Source organism: Orcinus orca, chromosome 18, assembly GCF_937001465.1.
Source record: "Orcinus orca chromosome 18, mOrcOrc1.1, whole genome shotgun sequence".
Lineage (NCBI taxonomy): Eukaryota > Metazoa > Chordata > Mammalia > Artiodactyla > Delphinidae > Orcinus > Orcinus orca.
The window spans coordinates 1,383,692-1,403,735 of NC_064576.1; the positions used below are offsets into that span (position 1 = coordinate 1,383,692).

The window sequence follows — 20,044 nt, forward strand, 5'->3', positions numbered from 1 at the left end:
GGGCAGACAGCAGAAGCAAGAAGGACTACAATCCTGCAGCCTGTGGAATGAAAACCACATTCACAGAAAGACAGACAAGATGAAAAGGCAGAAGGCTATGTACCAGATGAAGGAACAAGATAAACCCCCAGAAAAACAACTAAAATGAAGTGGAGATAGGAAACCTCCAGAAACAGAATTCAGAATAATGATAGAGAAGATGATCCAGGACCTCGGAAAAAGAATGGAGGCAAAGATCGAGAAGATGCAAGAAATGTTTAACAAAGACCTAGAAGAATTGAAGAACAAACAAACAGAGATGAACAATGCAATAACTGAAATGAAAAATACACTAGAAGGAATCAATAGCAGAAAAACTGAGGCAGAAGAACGGCTAAGTGACCTGGAAGACAGAATGGTGGAATTCACTGTCATGGAACAGAATAAAGAAAAAAGAATGAAAAGAAATTAAGACAGCCTAAGAGAGCTCTGGGACAACATTAAACACACCAACATTCACATTATAGGGGTCCCAGAAGGAGAAGAGAGAGAGAAAAGACCCAAGAAAATATTTGAAGAGATCATAGTCGAAAACTTCCTTAACATGGGAAAGGAAATAGCCACCCAAGTTCAGGAAGCGCAGAGAGTCCCAGGCAGGATAAACCCAAGGAGAAACACGTCGAGACACATAGTAATCAAATTGACAAAAATTAAAGACAAAGAAAAATTATTGAAAGCAACAAGGGAAAAACGACAAATAACATACGAGGGAACTCCCATAAGGTTAACAGCTGATTTCTCAGCAGAAACTATACAAGCCAGAAGGGAGTGGCATGACATATTTAAAGCAATGAAAGGGAAGAACCTACAACCAAGATTACTCTACCCAGCAAGGATCTTATTCAGATTCAATGGAGAAATCAGAAGCTTCACAGACAAGCAAAAGCTAAGAGAATTCAGCACCACCAAACCAGCTTTACAACAAATGCTAAAAGAACTTCTCTAAGTGGGAAACACAAGAGAAGAAAAGGACCTACAAAAACAAACCCATAACAATTAAGAAAATGATCACAGGAACATACATATCGATAATTACCTTGACCGTGAATGGATTAAATGCTCCAGCCAAAAGACACAGGCTCCCTGAATGGATACAAAAACAAGACCCATCTATATGCTGTCTACAAGAGACCCACTTCAGACCTAGGGACACATACAGACTGAAAGTGAGGGGATGGAAAAAGATATTCCATGCAAATGGAAATCAAAAGAAAGCTGGAGTAGCAATACTCATATCAGATAAAATAGACTTTAAAATAAAGAATGTTACAAGAGACAAGGAAGGACACTACATAATGATCAAGGGATCAATCCAAGAAGAAGATGTAACAATTATAAATATATATGCACCCAACATAGGAGCACCTCAACACATAAGGCAAATGCTAACAGCTATAAAAGAGGAAATTGACAGTAGCACAATACTAGTGGGGGACTTTAACACCTCACTTATAACAATGGACCAATCATCCAGACAGAAAATTAATAAGGAAACACAAGCTTTAAATGACACAATAGACCAGATAGATTTAATCGATATTTATAGGACATTCCATCCAAAAACAGCAGATTACACCATCTTCTCAAGTGCACATGGGATGTTCTCCAGGATAGATCACATCTTGGGTCACAAATCAAGCCTCTGTAATTTTAAGAACATTGAAATTGTATCAAGCATCTTTTCTGACCACAGTGCTATGAAATTAGAAATCAATTACAGGGAAAAATACGTAAAAAACACAAACACATGGAGGCTAAACAATACGTTACTAAATAACCAAGAGATCACTGAAGAAATCAAAGAGGAAATCAAAAAACACCTAGAGACAAATGACAATGAAAACACGACGATCCAAAACCTATGGGATGCAGCAAAAGCAGTTCTAAGAGGGAAGTTTATAGCAATACAATCCTACCTCAAGAAAGAAGAAAAATCTCAAATAAACAATCTAACCTTACACCTATAGGAACTAGAGAAAGAAGAACAAACAAAACCCAAAGTTAGTAGAAGGAAAGAAATCATAAAGATCAGAGCAGAAATAAATAAAATAGAAACAAAGAAAACAATAGCAAAGATCAATAAAACTAAAAGCTGGTTCTTTGAGAAGATAAACGAAATTTATAAACCATTTGCCAGACTCATCAAGAAAAAGAGGGAGAGGACTCAAATCAATATAATTAGAAATGAAAAAGGAGAAGTTACAACAGACACCACAGAAATACAAAGCGTCGTAAGAGACTACTGCAAGCAACTCTATGCCAATAAAATGGACAACCTGGAAGAAATGGACAAATTCTTAGAAAGGCATAACCTTCCAAGACTGAACCAGGAAGAAATAGAAAATATGAACAGACCAATCACAAGTAATGAAATTGAAACTGTGATTAAAAATCTTCCAACGAACAAAAGTCCAGGATCAGATGGCTTCACAAGTGAATTCTAGCAAACATTTAGAGAGGAGTTAACACCCATCCTTCTCAAACTCTTCCAAAAAACTGCAGAGGAAGGAACACTCCCAAACTCATTCTATGCGGCCACAATCACCCTGATACCAAAACCAGACAAAGATACTACAAAAAAAGAAAATTACAGACCAATATCACTGATGAATATAGATGCAAAAATCCTCAACAAAATACCAGCAAACAGAATCCAACAACATGTTAAAAGGATCATACACCACGATCAAGGGGGATTTATCCCAGGGATGCAAGGATTCTTCAATATATGCAAATCCATCAATGTGTTGCACCATATTAACAAACTGAAGAATAAAAATCATATGATCATCTCAATAGGTGCAGAAAAAGCTTTTGACAAAATTCAACATTGATTTATGATAAAAACTCTTGAGAAAGTGCGCATAGAGGGAGCCCACCTCAACATAATAAAGGCCATATATGACAAACCTGCAGCAAACATCATTCTCAATGGTGAAAAACTGAAAGCATTTCCTCTAAGATCACTAACAAGACAAGGATGTCCACTCTCGTCACTATTATTCAACATAGTTTTGGAAGTCCTAGCTACGGCAATCAGAGAAGAAAAAGAAACAAAAGGAATACAAATTGTTAAAGAAGAAGTAAAACTGTCACTGTTTGCAGATGGCATGATACTATACATAGAGAATCCTAAAGATGCCACCAGAAAAGTACTAGAACTAATCAATGATTTTCATAAAGTTGCAGGATACAAAATTAATGCACAGAAATCTCTTGCATTCCTATACACTAACAACGAAAGATCAGAAAGAGAAATTAAGGAAACAATTCCATTCACCATTGCAACAAAAAGAATAAAATACCTAGGAATAAACCCACCTAAGGAGGTAAAAGACCTGTACTCAGAAAACTATAAGACACTGATGAAAGGAATCAAAGATGACACAAACAGATGGAGGGATATACCATGTTCTTGGATTGGAAGAATCAATATTGTGAAAATGACTATACTACCCAAGGCAATCTACAGATTCAGTGCAATCCCTATCAAATTACCTATGGCATTTTTTACAGAACTAGAATAAAAAATCTTAAAATTTATATGGAGACACAAAAGACCCCGCATAGCCAAAGCAATTTTGAGGGAAAAAAATGGAGCTGGAGCAATCAGACTCCCTGACTTCAGACTATACTACAAATCTACAGTAATCAAGACAATATGGTGCTGGCACAAAAACAGAGATATAGATCAATGGAACAGGTTAGAAAGCCCAGAGATAAATCCATGCACCTATGGTCACCTAGTCTATGACAAAGGAGGCAAGGATATACAATGGAGAAAAGACAGTCTCTTCAATACATGGTGCTGGGAAAACTGGACAGCTGCATGTAAAAGAATGAAATTAGAACACTCCTTAACACCATACACAAAAATAAACTCAAAATGGATTAAAGACCTAAATGTAAGACCAAACACTATAAAACTCTTGGAGGAAAACATAGGAAGAACACTCTTTGACATAAATCACAGCAAGATCTTTTTTGATCCACCTCCTAGAGAAATGGGAATAAAAACAAAAATAAACAAATGGGACCTAATAAAACTTAAAAGCTTTTGCACAGCAGAGGAAACTACAAACAAGACGAAAAGACAACCCTCAGAATGGGAGAGAATATTTGCAAACGAATCAACGGACAAAGGATTAATCTCCAAAATATATAAACAGTTCCTGAAGCTCAATATTAAAGAAACAAACAGCCCAATCCAAAAATGGGCAGAAGAGCTAAACAGACATTTCTCCAAAGAAGACATACAGATTGCCAACAAACACATGAAAACCTGCTCAACATCACTAATTATTAGAGAAATGCAAATCAAAACTACAATGAGGTACCACCTCACACCAGTTAGAATGGGCATCATCAGAAAGTCTACAAACAACAAATGCTGGAGAGGGTGTGGAGAAAAGCAAACCCTCTTGCACTGTTGGTGGGAATGTAAATCGATACAGTCACTATGGAGGACAGTATGGAGGTTCCTTAAAAAACTAAAAATAGAATTACCATATGACCCAGCAATCCCACTACTGGGCATATACCCAGAGAAAACCATAATTCAAAAAGAGTCATGCATCCCAATGTTCACTGCAGCACTATTTACAATAGCCAGGTCATGGAAGCAACCTAAATGCCCATTGCCAGACGAATGGATAAAGACAATGTGGTACATATATACAATGGTATATTAGCCATAAAAAGGAACGAAACTGGGTCATTTGTAGAGACGTGGATGGAATTAGAGACCGTCATGCAGAGTAAAGTAAGTCAGAAAGAGAAAAACAAATATTGTATATTAACACATGTGGAAACAAATATGGTATATTAACGCATATATATGGTACAGATGAACTGGTTTGCAAGGCAGAAATAGAGACACAGAGGTAGAGAACAAACGTATGGACACCAACTGGGGCAAGCGGGGTGGGGATGGTGGAGGGATGAATTGCGGGATTGGGACTGACATATATACACTAATATGTATAAACTAGATAACTAATAAGAACCTGCTGTATAAAAAAATAAAATAAATAAAGAAAAATGACTAGAAAAGAGAATAAATCAATCCATGTATGCCTGTAAAAAACCTTGAGGACCTGATTTTCTTTTTAACAGAACATATGGCTGGTGACCATGGAGTCAGTATTAACACATTTCAGAATTTCAGCCCACTCCAGGCAGGGAGAAATGGGTAGCTGTGCGGAGAAACACAGAAAGTGTATTTTAAGGAATCCATATATTCCTGAAGTTTAGGTCCAACAGGAGCCTGATCTGAAATGAGCTGAGACAAGAAGATAATGGTTTTGTCCACACGCCACGGAAGGTAAACATTTTGGGAAGAAACCAGATCAAACCAGACAGGATGGCTGTGGCTAAGGGTGTGGGTTCTGAGAAAGGCCGCCTGGTCTGATGCTGCCTACGGCGCTTGTTGGCTGCGTGGCCCAGGAGAGTTATTCATCTCCCGTATCTCTGCCTCTTTCCCTGTGAGGTGCCGGTGGTCCTGACAGATGCCAGTGGGGCTGTGAGCATCACGGTCCCCACCAGGACACGTACGGGCCTCTGGCATTGTAGGGGCGCCACAGAGGTCACTCCTACCGGCCAGCTGCAAGCCCAGGGCACTGGTGCTGTGTGTCCGTGACAGATCCGGGTTCACCTGAGGACACAGCCCATGAAAATGCTTCCTGGACCAAACAAAGAGCCTTAATCTGATTAAGTCTCTAGGCCTGTGCTGTCTGAGAGCCGGCTTTTAAAAAGTATGTAAAATTAAATTACTCAGAACGAAAGTGGACTAAATATTCAGCTCCTCAGCGGCACCAGCCACGCTTCCAGGGCTCAGGAGCCACACGTGGCTGGTGGCTGCTTCAGGAGGCAGCTCTGATGCAGAACAATCCCGTCTTTGCAGAAAGTTCCACTGGACAGGCTTGTTCTGGAAAAGACGATCAGTTTACAGAAAAGCCTGGGGACGGAGAATCATGCCAAGGCCACCAGCAAAATGCAGACTATGGGAACTTTTACAGGACAAAGGACTTCGTTTCTTCAGTAAATAAGTGGCAAGAGTGTAAAGGAGACAAGAAGAAGAGTTACAGACCAGAAAAGATGTGAGAAGCACATGGGCCACACACAGTGCAGAGGCCCTGGGTTTTGATTTTGAACAAACCAATTGAAAAAAAAGACACGGATGAGACACTAAGTGAATACTGCACATTGACTAAATATTTGATAGTATTGAATTTTGTCAATTTAAAAAACACAAAAAAAACTAGTATCGATAAAATATGCATACTGTAAACTTTTCCTTTTAACGATTTTTAAGTACATAGTTCAGTGGCAGTGAATACATTCACGTGATGGTACAACCACCACTGCTATCTACCTCCAGAACTTTTTCATCTTGCAAAGCTGAAACTCTGTCCCCACTACACAGTAACCCTCCGGTCCCCTGTCCCCCCAGTTCTTGGCCCCCACCATCTACTTCCTGACTCCAAGAGTCTGACTACTCCAGGTTCTTCACGTAAGTGGAATCACGTAGTATTTGTCCTTCTGTGACTGGCTCATCTCCCTTAGCGTGATGTCTTAAGGTTCATCCATGCTGCAGGGTGCGTCAGAATTTTCTTCTTTTTAAGGTTGAATAATATTCCATCGTGCGGATGGACCACATTTAACTTGAGTTGTTTCCACCTTTTAGCTACTGTGAATAATGCTGCTATGAACATGGGTGTACAAGTATTTCTTCAGGATGGTGCTTTCAATTCTTTCGGTTATGTACCCGGGAGCGGAATTGCTGGATCTTATGGTAGTGCTAGTTTTAGTTTTTTGAGGAGCTACCATATTGTTTCCTAGAGCGGCTCCACCAGTTTACATTCCCACCAACAATGCACGAGGGCTCCAGTTTCTCCATATCCTTGCCAGTACTTGTTATTTTCTGGTTTTTTTAAAACTTTTATAATAGCCATACTAATGGGTTGTTACCCAAATTACTACCAATGAAGTGACAGGATGTCCAGGATGGGCTTTATAACGCATGGAGTAAGAAGTGGGAGGGGGTCAGGTGACTGACCAAATGTCAATAATTACCCTGGGTGAGAGGCTCGGGGGTTCATTATACTAGTCTCTCTACTTTAAGATAGGTTTGAAATTTTTGACAATAAAAAAAAAGTTTAAAAAAGGATCAGAAGTGCATGTTCTCTCTGTAGCAGACCCGGTTCCTGCCCACAGGTCACAAAGGCGCCCACGACCACGGCACCAGGCTGTCTCCCCAGGTGATCCATGGGGGTTTTCTGGGATGCCAGCCCCCAAGGACATGGTTATAGAGCAAAAGGACCGATCTCACCCTTTCCTCAGCAGCCCGTAGTAATGGCTTCTGAGGAAAATATCTTATTTACCAGCTCTTTCAAAGCCCCAGGGCGGGGAGCAAATACGGTCACTTTGAGAAGTGATGTGCTGGATCACATTCCTGTTCTCTGCTCTGGCCCCGTTGTCCTGATGGAGGGATTTTGGAACTCCATTTTCTGATGCTGTTTGTCTGCAGGGTGAACAGTGGACGGATCGGCTGCAGTAGCACCAGCCTGGGGGGAGAACCTGTGTCCTCGCCTGGCCCCCCTCCCTCTCCCCCAGGGGGAACCCAGGTGTCAGCCCATCCACTTGCTCAGTGATATTCTGTGGCACAGAGATTACAAAAGGAGAAGCAGGATTCACACCTGACGCTTTCCAAAGGCGGCAAGAAGAAAAATTACTACCGTTTATTGAGCAGTTACTATATACCAGGCCCCATTCATGGACCACTTCATTCAATTCATCCTCACAAGAGTCCAACGAGGTAGCTATTATCATTATGCCCATTTTACAGAAAGGGAAACAAAGGCTCAGAGAAGTTAAGTAATTTCACCCAAATCACACAGCTAAGGGTAGCTAAGTAGAGCTGAGATTCAAATGCAGGTTGTCTGTCTCTTCCTAACAATACAAATCTGTGTAATGAATCATCCTCTTGCATTTAGTTAGTTTTTTGGGTTATTTGGACCTTAACTCTTTAGATATAAAAATATACACTCTGTATAGGCTTTTGGAGGTTTTCCTAGTTTTCTTGCCTATAATTTTCATTTTTCCTCTCATTTCCCACATTATATTGTTCCTTTCACACCACACACAGCATGAAATACACACATGGCTCCCTAGATGTCCTCCTACATGTATGACACTGAAAAAGACCACTTCAAGAAGCTCCCGGGTCCCGGTAGTTCCGCCGGACCACATGTGCAGGCCTGGTGCACGGGGGTGTGCAAACCCGACGGGGTGTCAGCTCCTAAGGCAGCAGGTGTGAAGATTTCTCTCGTCAGTAACTTTCCCGAAGGAAAAACTCCTTTTTATCCCGAAGCTGCCACCCCATCCTGCTAATCGGACACAGCCCAGTGTCTATTCTGCAGCAAAGGTAATGAAATCAGGTAATAAATGGCCAAGTGGGGGGGACGTTGTGTTGGTGGCTGGTTTTCCTCGCTATATATATTCTAATTAGATTTAGCACAATTATAAAATAACCACCCTCATGGGTAGAATGTGATGCCACCACACATACCATTTGCCATGCATCAATGACATAAAAAACACATGGTGAATACATTATAATTATTGCTTAAGATAAAGCAGAGACAGTTCTCTCTTCCTAAGTGTTCATTTCATTGTAAAAGGTTTAATAAATAATCATATTGCAGTTATGTAGTCCCCTTAATGGCTTATTCGATAGTAATAAAGTGATCAGCAACTGGTCTAAACAAGACTTAAAAACACCTTGCAAATGTATTTTCTGTATAAACTAGTTATGAAATGTCAATATTCTTAAAATATCAATACACATTAGCAAAGCATTCATTTTCCATTTTTAGATCTATCCCATTTTGTTCCCAAAAAAGCGTATTAAAGACACTTGTAATCAGATGCACAACCTTTAAAACAAATGAGCTGAGAGCTGCTGTCTTTGGCATCAATCTGAAGCTCATAATACTGTACATTTTCAGTCTTGTTTTGCTTTTGCCTGAATTGAAGCCAAAAAGCTTTCAAAAAAAACCTGCGTTCACCAAAAACAGAGTAAAGTGCCAAGGCGTAAACTGAATTCTACAGATTAAGTGCAGCTCTAGCCATTGTTAGCTGGTATTGTCTTGGTTTGCTTAAAAAAATGGATTTCTTGTCTGAAATGAGGATTGCCTGCATACTAACGTTTTACAGACTTTACCCGTTTTACCAATATGACATTTTTCTTACTTTTGAAGATTTTTGTTAAGCTATTTTGTTTTCTGTAGGATGCATGTCACATTCCTATTTTTTTTTAAACTGAATATTTTTATGAAAATTACCTGCAATTCCAATTATACTGCGATTCACGTACTCTTCCTTGCACCATCCCCAGTGGGATCAAGGGTATGGAAGTAGGAGAAACATGTTCAGCAGAGAAGCCCACTGCTTCCTCAAGCCAGCAGTGCGCCGGCGCTGGTCTAGACCCTCATCTCTATTCGTTCTTCACGCGCGATCTGCTGGATACAGTCTCTCAAACTGAAGATGCTAGTTGCTCTTTATAACTTAACATGCTGGCTCTTTGTAGGTAAAGCTCTCCAAGTACATCACAGATTTGGGCCACTTCCATGGCTAAAGATATCGCTCCCACCGCTAGGGCCTGGGCTTGGGTTGTTTTTATGTGTTCCTGGAGTCCCCATACATTTCTAGTAAAACAATTGCTTTTTGTTTTGGCCCTTACATAGCATGTAATTTAGCAATTTTTAAAATGTGGTACACAGTCTCCTGGGGAACCCTAAAACCTTTATAAAGGGTCACAAGGTCCAGAGTGTTTTCGTGAAAATGCCAGTGTGTTCTTGACCTTCTCCCCGCGTGGATATCTGCACCGATGGTGCGGAGTCTGCGCTGGCCGAACTGCTGGGGTCTGAGCCCAAATCAGAGCAGTGGCTCCCAGCTGTGCCCGTGGTCACGGGGAACTTCAAGGCCATGTGTGCACAGGAAATAATAATGGTAATAATTAATAATGCCAGCCGTTCGTAGGAAATGCCTTGACGATGCTGTATAAGTGACTATTTTAACGCTCAGCCCTTGAGCATATGTCTCTTCCGCTCTCTGTGTGATGGGATGGGAAGCGCGGTGCTGGTCTTGCAAGGACACCGTGACCTTGGCCGAGATGCGCTAGACCAGCCGCTCTTCTCCCTCATTGAACGCGTCTTTACTCGAAAGAACCCCCGACAAACAAGCTATGACATCGAGACTTGAGTATCTGGGAAAGTGAAAGCAGCAGTCGGTCAATTCAGGGGAAATGATTGGCAGCATCTGTTGTCAATGATAACATTCGATTTTTGAAATGAAAACTCAAATTTCTGAAAACCTGCCTCTATGAGTTTAATTTTCAACTTAAAGCCTAATTCTTAAAGGTTTTTTGTTGTTGAAGTTGGTGGTGATATTAACGAATGTGATTTTCGGATATATTAATGGTATAATGAAACTTGTCAACTGCATGACTCCATGAGCCAATATTTTCCAGATAACCAGTGCATGATGTCACAAAACCACAAACGGGTATGACTCATTCAAACACGGGCTAAACCAGTGGATTTAAATATAAAATACGACCAAATATTCACTGACCTGTTTTCAGATTCAGTGCAATTAACCTATAGGATACGAATGCTTGTCACGTTTTGGTGCAGTGCCAAAGAAGAATCTCCAAAACCAGTTAAAATTAAAACGCTCTTCCCTTTGCCAAGGACACATCTGCGTGAGGTCCTATCTGCTTTACCCACTTCGGCCAAAACACACAGAAGCAGACTGAATACTGAAGCAGGTATGAAAACTCACCTGTCTTCTCTTAAGCCAGATTTTTTTTATTTTTAAAACTTTTTGTTTATTTAGTTTTTGGCTGTGCCGTGCGGCTTGCGGGATCTTAGTTTCCCCGACCAAGGATCGAACCCGGGCCCTCTGCAGTGGAAGCGCAGAGTCCTAACCACTGGACCTCCAGGGGAGTCCTAACCTGGATTTAAAATAATGTACCCTTTCCACCAAACTGCCTTTCTTCTCCTGAAAATATAGGTATTTTTCACAAGAATAGGTTAAAAAGTAATGTTTATTTATTATCATTGTTATATTGTATATGATAGTTATTTTTAAATAAATTAATACTTTCTAAACATTCTCAGTGTTAATTTGTAATGTGATGAGTATTTATAGGTGTAACTCACACAGACAGGTCTTCTACATTTTCTAAGAGGGCACTGTGCCCTGGGGACCAAAATATTTAAGAACTGCTGCTCAGAAACTATTGTGTGATGGTCCCCCAAACCTAATGTCGCTGCAAGTGTACTTTCCTTTCTTGATATTGAGTCTGGTGAAGAATTAAATTAATTGGGAACCAACTTCAATTTCTCGTATTTCCAGTGCAGAACAGAATGTTTAAAATACACTGCATTTTGTTATGTCATAACCATCAGAGTGATGGCCACTCAATTTCAGTCTTGTGTTGGCCACTGAGAACATCAGCTAGAGTGTCCACATTGGATAAAATTAAAACTAATTTTAGTGAATGATTACAATAATGTTTCATCAAAATTAGTTGAGAGGGTGGGAGCTGTAAGCAAGTGAAGAAGAGGAGACCCTACGGAAAAGGCAACTCTTTCCTACTCTTTACCTGCACAGGTGTTGGGTTTCTAGAATTGGCCCACGGTCCTGGGGCCATTTCCCGAAGCCAGCTAAGCAGACTAGCCCTGGGGTTGATGTATCACACCCTGGTCTTGGCTTCATTTACAGAAAAAGGTCAAAGTTGCCTCAGTGAACACTGGATCATTGAAACACTGAGATCCTTGAAACTCTCACTCCTTCGCAAAACAAAACAATGCATAACAACTGAAAACTATTTTGTTACACTTGAAGGCATATGTTGACACGCATATCCATAAACAGACGCACTTGAAATCACATAGGCAATTTAAGGGTATTATAGAAGTGTATGATTTTGCAAGACTTTACTTTTGCTGTAGTAAAACTTGAACTCAGCACAGATTAGCAAGAAAGAAAAAAACAATCAAAAAGGTGAGGAAATCTCTCCAGGGCATAAATACCTTCATTCCATTTGAATTCTATTCACTGTTCAGGCCTCAAGTTCTGTACGTGTTTTCAGAGTGTGTTTCTGATAGAATGCTCTTAAAAATGAAAATGTTTTAGTGCTCCTGCAGAGTTCACAATTTTCAAATAATAATCTTGCTAATTTTAGCTCACAAATTCTTTATACTTCATAGGATTTCCCTTTTCACCAAGGTCTTCCCACGTGTTCTAAGTTAATTCTCTGATGTTTTATAGTGATTAAAAAATGACTCAATAATTTCATCCTGACAGAGAGAAAGCAATCAGAGGTTAAAATTTTTCAGAAGCATGTTGTCAACAGACCTCTAACCCTGGGGCAGGTGAAATCTAAGTCTTTAGGTCTGGGTAGCTCGGCCTAGATTAAGTAAAAAACGTGGAGAAAATGGTCTTGTTCTTCCAAACACAGGCAGGACAGGCCAGGTGAGGCTGGAGACTCAGAGGGTGGACAGCACGTGCGGAGCTGTGCCCACAAACACAGGCCTGTTTGGATGTGTTTGTAAAGGGGTGTCCTTGAAAATAAAGAACTGCTAACAGTTACTACCCTTCCTTCAGGTATAAACTCCAAACAAAGGCTTGAAGATGTTGCCACGGGCTGAAGGCAAAGGTGTGAAGGTGTGGAGTTAATCTGGGCTGCGGGCTTCTGCTCCCCGTGGGAAAGCCCTATGATATTCCACCGAGCAGGTGTGTGTGAGTAATTCTGAGTGCTTTCTCATGTAGACAAATGCCACTCTTGATAGAGTATCTGAGAGTAAAGGCACATAGTTTATGTACCACTTGGGGCAAGAAACAGAGAAATTTTCATTTATTCAGTTCTGTACAGTTTGGTGACAGCTCATTTCAAAATCCAACTGAGCTGGGGTTCATATTCTACAAAACTGCAATCTGTGTCTTAAGAAGAAAATCGGACAAATGCAGAGTGGAGGATAACATCCGAAATTAACTTAATCTCTTGTGGGGGAAAGAGAATCCTCGTGCACTGTTGGTGGGAATGTTAAGTGGGTGCAGCCACTGTGGAAAACAGTATGGAGGTTCCTCAAAATACTAAAAGTAGAACTACCATATGTGACCCAGCAGCTCCACTCCTGGGTATTCTTCTGAAGGAAACAAAAACACAAATTCAAAAAGATACATGCACTCCAAGGTTCAGAGCAGCATTATTTCCAATTGCCAAGATATGGAAGCAACCTAAGTGTCCATCAACAGATGAATGAAGAAGATGTGGTACGTATATACAATGGAATATTACTCAGCCATAAAAAAGAACGAAATTTTGCCATTTGCAGCGACACGGATGGATTTGGAGGGTATGATGCTTAGTGAGATAAGACGGAGAAAGACAAATACTGTATGTTATCACTTATATGTAGAATCTAAAAAATAAAACAAACTAATGAATATAACGAAACAGAAACAGACTCACAGATATAGGGAACAAGCTCGTGGTTACGGGGGAGCGGGGGCGAGGGAAGCGGGGAGGGACACTGCCCTGCGGTGGCTTCTCCATTTACAAAGGTGGGTGGGGAGAAGTGGAGGCTGCTGGCTGTGACGCTCACCTGCTCCTCCATCCCGGACATGGTGGGGGGGCGGGGGGGGGGAGAAACGAACAGCTGGGGTCGGACAGGGAAGGAAGGTGAGAGGGTACTACCAGGTCCAAGAAGAAACAGAAGTCGTAGCATTGCCTTCAAGCCAGTAGAGTCGGTATTGCGAGAGGCCTGTTTTAAATGAAGGCAATGTCATTTTCCCTATTCATACATTATCTGTGTATAATGGATTAGTAGGTGATTTCCAAATGAAAGATGACTCATAAAATAAAAAATAAAGCTCTCAATAAAGGCAACTTGAAATATTGTCTTTTCTGGAAGTCTAATTTCTTTTCTTTTTTTTTTTTAACATCTTTATTAGAGTATAATTGCTTTACAATGGTGTGTTAGTTGCTGCTCTATAGCAAAGTGAATCAGCTATACATACACATATATCCCCATATCCCCTCCCTCTTGCATCTCCCTCCCACTCACCCTATCCCACCCCTCTAGGTGGTCACAAAGCACCGAGCTGATCTCCCTGTGCTCTGCGGCTGCTTCCCACTAGCCATCTATTTTACATTTGGTAGTGTATATATGTCCATGCCACTCTCTCACTTCGTCCCAGATCACCCTTCCCCCTCCCCGTGTCCTCAAGTCCATTCTCTATGTCTGCGTCTTTATTCCTGTCCTGCCCTACTTTCTTCAGAACCATTTTTTTCCCTTTAGATTCCATATATATGTGTTAGCATACGGTATTTGTTTTTCTCTTTCTGACTTACTTCACTCTGTATGACAGACTCTAGGTCCATCCACCTCACTGCAAATAACTCAATTTCATTTCCTTTTATGGCTAAGTAATATTCCATTGTATATATGTGCCACATCTTCTTTATCCATTCATCTGTCGATGGACACTTAGGTTGCTTCCATGTCCTGGCTATTGTAAATAGTGCTGCAGTGAACACTGTGGTACATGACTCTTTTTGAATTATGGTTTTCTCAGGCTGTATGCCCAGTAGTGGGATTGCTGGTCGTATGTAGTTCTATTTTTAGTTTTTTAAGGAACCTCCATACTGTTCTCCATAGTGGCTGTAAGGAAGTCTAATTCTTTAAAACCAACTCCTTTTGATCAAATATGACTTACGTTAAATAAGCACATCTTACTAAGTCTTAAATAAAAAGCAATTTGGATTTCCTAAGAAATTGTAGAAAACCAAGATATAATGATGTGTCCAGTATAAAATTTATTACTTGGTCACAAAAGAAAAGAAATGCAATAGTATATTAATTATAGAAGATTTTCTTTATAACTTTATGTCACCAGAAGAAATTGATTCCGCAGTGGAGAGACAGGCATAACGTTTAAACGTTTATACGTATCAAAAAAATAGGAAATGTATTTAACGTATAAACTAAAGCCACCTTGGTTTATCTGTAACTGGGTTTAGGCAAATACACCATAAATATAAACACATTAAATAGGGAAAGGAAGGAACAAAAATATCTGTGCGTAAGATATGCGTAAATACAGCAAGGGCAGGATTTTTTCAGCTACATACTATATACAGTTAAGTGGAAGAAAACTAAATGACATCGCTGCAGCCAGGCGCTGTGAAAATAGTACTTACAAGGGTTAGCAGCAGTCAGTATACATTAATCCCCTCGCCCGTCACTTAATTACATCACCCTCTAAGACAGACGTATAATGTAATTAGAGACTTGAACAGTTCACAGCCAGATCACTTAAAGTAACACTGTTAATGGGCTCTAGAAGTTCTCCCTTTAATATTGCCAGTGTTATAACTTCTAATTAACTTAATAATTAGGGCTGTGTCACTCATGATGGAGGTAACAGCTCCTAACACTAATGGGCATTGGAGCTCTGGTGCGAGGCATGTTTTGATGTTCTCATCTAGTTGCTTAGGGTCGGAAGGAGCTCTTTGCCCTTGGAAACCTGGCGGTTGCTATGAGGTGGCCTGGGCATCCTTACCAGCTGCTTTAATGCTGCCTCTGCCACTGCTGTTTTCATTCAAGAGCGAATGTAGAAACTCTATTCACTAAAGACCACTCATGAAATGCAAATGTGGCACCTATGGACGAAATTTTCTGAATTTCAATTGCCCCCGTTGCTAGAACTGCAAAATAACAGTATAAACTTGGATGTCAAATCAACCGGGATTGAAATTAAAAGGCACCAAAATTTCTTTTATGTACGGTTAGGATCTGCTGCTAATTGACAAAGGTGAGAGATTTGAAAGTAAATGGGGGAAAATGAGAAGGACCTTGCTGCTCTGTTGACAGCTGCGTGGGAGTGTGCGGATAGGCGTGGTGTGCTCAGTAATTTTACATAAATCTATTGGAACAGGACCAAAAGAAAGGCGGGTAAGAACATTTGGGAGATAAAAATTGTATTCGTAACACTGACTTTAAAAAAAAGTCTGGTTCTCACAGCAGTGATCTGAGAAGATATTCCTTTGGCACTGGTGCCTGGTCCACATAAAGGGGTCAAGGCCACCTTCAGTGCCGTCCCAGCCATGGGTGGGCTCCCTTGCCCAGAGCCGAGTCTCTGTCTGGTAGAGGCACTTAGGCTCTGCGATCTCACATGGCTGTCATTTACATGCTCACATCTGGCCTTCCGACTGTAAGTCCTCTGAAGATAGTTGCAAACCTTAGGCATCTGTGGGTCTCTAGTGTTTAGCTGGTGCCTTTCACAGAAACAGGCAACAAAGTGAATGTTGAATGAATAAAGTGACCAACAGTTGGATAGATCAGCAAAAAAAAAAAAACAAAAAAAAAAACCTGTGACAAGCTTGTTGAGGACGTAACACTAACACGTTCACTGAGAAGTAGGTTTATGATTTATTCCCTCACTTTGAGTATTTTCTTTCACTTAAAAGGTGACCGGCAGAAATTAACTAACTTCATCCTACAACCACACGTATATTGTACAGCTGGGCTTCTGTGGAGACCTCAAAGGGATGTGGCCAGACTCTAAGGATACAGACACAGAAGAAGCTGTTGCCCTTTTGCGACTGTCACCCTTATAATGATGATGGGGTAGCCTTCCTGCATCCTTCCCACTCGAGACAGCCTAGAGCCCAGATGTTCCCAAGCTTGGTTCAAACACGGTGCCCTGGGAAGGCAGGCTGGTTCTTCCAGCCCAGGTTGTCTGGAATTCCAGCCTATGAATCTGGAAAACCCAGAAAATGCTACAGCCTGTCCAGCTTTTCATGCCATCTCATTTAATCTTCCCTACATCCCTCCGAGACGGGCCTTCCCATTCTCGCTTTTCCACTGCACAAAGTGGTGACCAGAGCCCTGCTCTAGTTTATACCACATGCTACAGTGTGACACGGGGGGTCTTAAAAATCATGGTGCTGTGTAGAATTGCACAGTGCAAAACACAGAGCTTTATGGGAAAAAAGGGTCTAGGGATACACACTCAAGACACGTCATCAGTGACACATTAAAAAAGAAGATGGGAGCTCGACAAAACAGTAACACGTGTTTTTGCTTGTTAAATAGTTATGAAATACATAAATACTACAATCAGTATGGGTGAGGAGTTGGTGGGTTCTGGGAGGGGGTGTACGTGTGCATTTTGTGTATTCCTACGAGACTCCCTTCTGCTGGACGGGGGTTTTGTGTTCCCCTGATGTTTACTGCAGAGGAAATCACGCAGCAGCAGCAGACACCAAACTGACATTATGCTCAATGCATCAATTGTGCTACAACCAGCGCTCAGGGTCAAAGCCAGCCTTGCAGGAAGACTGCCCCAGACGCTCCGGATTTCCCCGCCCACGTCCTCGTGTATGAGCGGTGCTCTATCGCACGCAGCCGCATCCACACGCACCTCCTGGGATGCTGCGGGAGCTCTGGGAGGCCGAGTGTAGACACCCTCAGGGAACATTCCGGAGCAGAGCCGTTCGCGACCAATGCCGCAGGCTTCTCAGCTGGCAAGCGGCAGACTCAGGACTGGAACCGTCTCTCCCGCCGCAGCCTTCGGAACCTTCCTATCATCCCCACAGTGCTTGAGAAAAAACAGCCGGCAGAAAATCTGACCTGATTATTTGTAGACAACGGAAGAGCAACACTTTGAGAACAGGAGTCCATGGAGAAAAGAATGTCGTGCACGGAGTTTACTGAGCAGCACGGTGAGCTTTGCGCAAGGCGGGTGTGTGTGTGTTCACCTGACTTCCTGCCTTTGCTCACATTCCTGAGAGGAGTGAGGAGTGTACAGAGGAGAAGCCACTCCTCTGCTGGCACACTTGGGGCAGACCCCCGCTACCCTGCTGCGGCCGTGGGACACCGTAGCCTTGCCCCCCCTTGGGGCCCCTGGGCTCAGGACTGGAGAGCATCTGCCCTGGGGCAGCAGGGAGGGGAGGGAAGACTTGAATCAGCTCCTGAAGTCAAGGCCAAGGTGGTTCCTTGGGTCGAGACTGCACATTTAGGGGATGGTGAAATATGAACGTGGAAATGACAAACTACCCATCAGGAATGGGGGTTTCTGAGTCTGGGACAAATACCAGAAGCCCAAGATGGACTCTTAGGAGACCCGCATTTCACAGGTGGGGAAAGGGGTAGCGGTGAAGGAGGAAATGGAGCTGGGCCAGTCGTCACCTGCCTCCAGTGTGACGCAGCGGTGTTTGAATTTATTACAGCAACGTCATATTCACAAAGGGCATGGGGTTCACTGGCCGTGATTCTATTTCCACAGCCTCTTCGACGCTCTTTCCAACACTGTGTCACGCATGGCTCGTAATTCTCATGTCAGGCCAGGACTGGGACCCCCTCTGAGTTCACCTAAATGGAGACTATGGAATGGGTGACCTGCTTGGAAAAATCCGGGGTGAAAGTGTCCCGGACCCACGGGCACAGATCTTCCCTGAGGTCCCATGCCTGCGTGACTACTGAGCTTCTCACACAAACAAGAACACCCCTCTTTGCAGACTTGGGGAAGCTCACATGGCCGAGTGTGGGAAGGAGGGACAAAGTGAGTGCGCTTTCTCCAGGCTTTGGTGTTGGTTCTTAGCCACGTGGTCCTCGTGTGTCCCTGCCTCACATACTTGGTTTTTAAAAAATACATGTATGCCCCAACTTGCCACACGATTTTCTTCTGTAGAGCAGCAACTGTTTTCATGCTTTTTTTCACCGCATTGCATCCTCTGGTCACAGGTGCCCAGTGAATGTTTGCTGATTGACTTGCTGATTGATTCACCCCTTTGTACTGAAGGACAACGCTGGAGGGATGGGTCCGTGGACATCCCAGACGTCGTCTTCCCACCTGTGTCCACTTGAATCTCAGATTCCCAGCATCTAAAGCCACACTGGGACAGCCTGTCTTTAGGTGATTCTGCCACTGGGACATACAGCTGGCCCCAGATTTCTCCTCCAAAGAACCCGGTCTCCCTCCTCCCAGCCTGCGCTCCGGGCTGGAGCCCTGCCTGATCTGCTTCTCGGGAATCTCCACATTTGCCACGTTAAGAACCCTGCAGAGAGCCCGCAGCCATGCTGAAGCACCCGGCGCTCTCTGCTACCGCCCATCTCTCTGCCCGTGTTGGTGGCAGTGAAGGCCATGGATGTGACTTCAATGCAGGTGTCATTCCCCAGGTATTACTTCTGGGTGGTGATTTTTTCCCTTTGCCATTTATTAATCGGTCAGGGGTTCTGATATGCCATGAAAATAAACTGCTTCAGGGATGGGCGTGGTGCCTGCAGACGGCATCTGGGCTGTAGCGGTGGCTGCCCTGTGAGTCCACGGGTGCCAGAAACCCAACCCGGGAATAGGTCATCCAGGGACTCAAGAACTCATGTGCAACCAGCCGTCCACTCAGAGCTCACCCGGGGGCAGCAGTCAGCTGCTTTAGCACCTGCCGGAGTCCATGTGATTTCACGTGCTCTTGTAGGCTCGGTGAATTCAGGGCGCTGGATAAAGATGTACATGCCCTTTTCCTGTGGTCTGGATGTGAAGGAAGGAAAGCGGCTGGACTGGTGGCCGCTGGGAAAGCCTGATTGTCAAGCTTGGGTGCCTGGGAGGCGAGTTCGGTGCTCACCTCGTTAGACGACCCGAGCTTGCCTTTTATTTGAAAGCTTCACACGGAGAATACCTCGGACGGTGTATGAGCTGTGGTCATTTTTGAACATTTGAATAGGCAACAGCAGGAAAATCTCAGTCATGCTCTTTGAAAGTTGCTTTGATGACAATTACTAGTTGTTTTAAAACCCTTTACTCCAAGTCTCAGGGACCATCCCTGTGCCAGCCTCTTTCTGTGACCAAAGATTTTGTCCCAGCTGAGTGTTCCCAGCCTTGTGACTCCTGTTGGGAGCAAAAGATGGTTGGGAGAAACAGCATGTGGATG

The 20,044-nt window shown here is 42.6% G+C and overlaps 1 long non-coding RNA gene across 1 annotated transcript in view; it reads right to left on the minus strand.

Moving 5' to 3' along the window:
- Positions 1-20,044, minus strand: part of LOC125961886 (uncharacterized) — an 88,553-nt gene that overhangs the window by 28,584 nt on the left and 39,925 nt on the right. Inside the window, exon 2 of the long non-coding RNA XR_007472984.1 lies at positions 9,384-10,306. This is a non-coding gene — a long non-coding RNA (uncharacterized LOC125961886). The remainder of the gene's footprint in view (positions 1-9,383; positions 10,307-20,044) is intronic.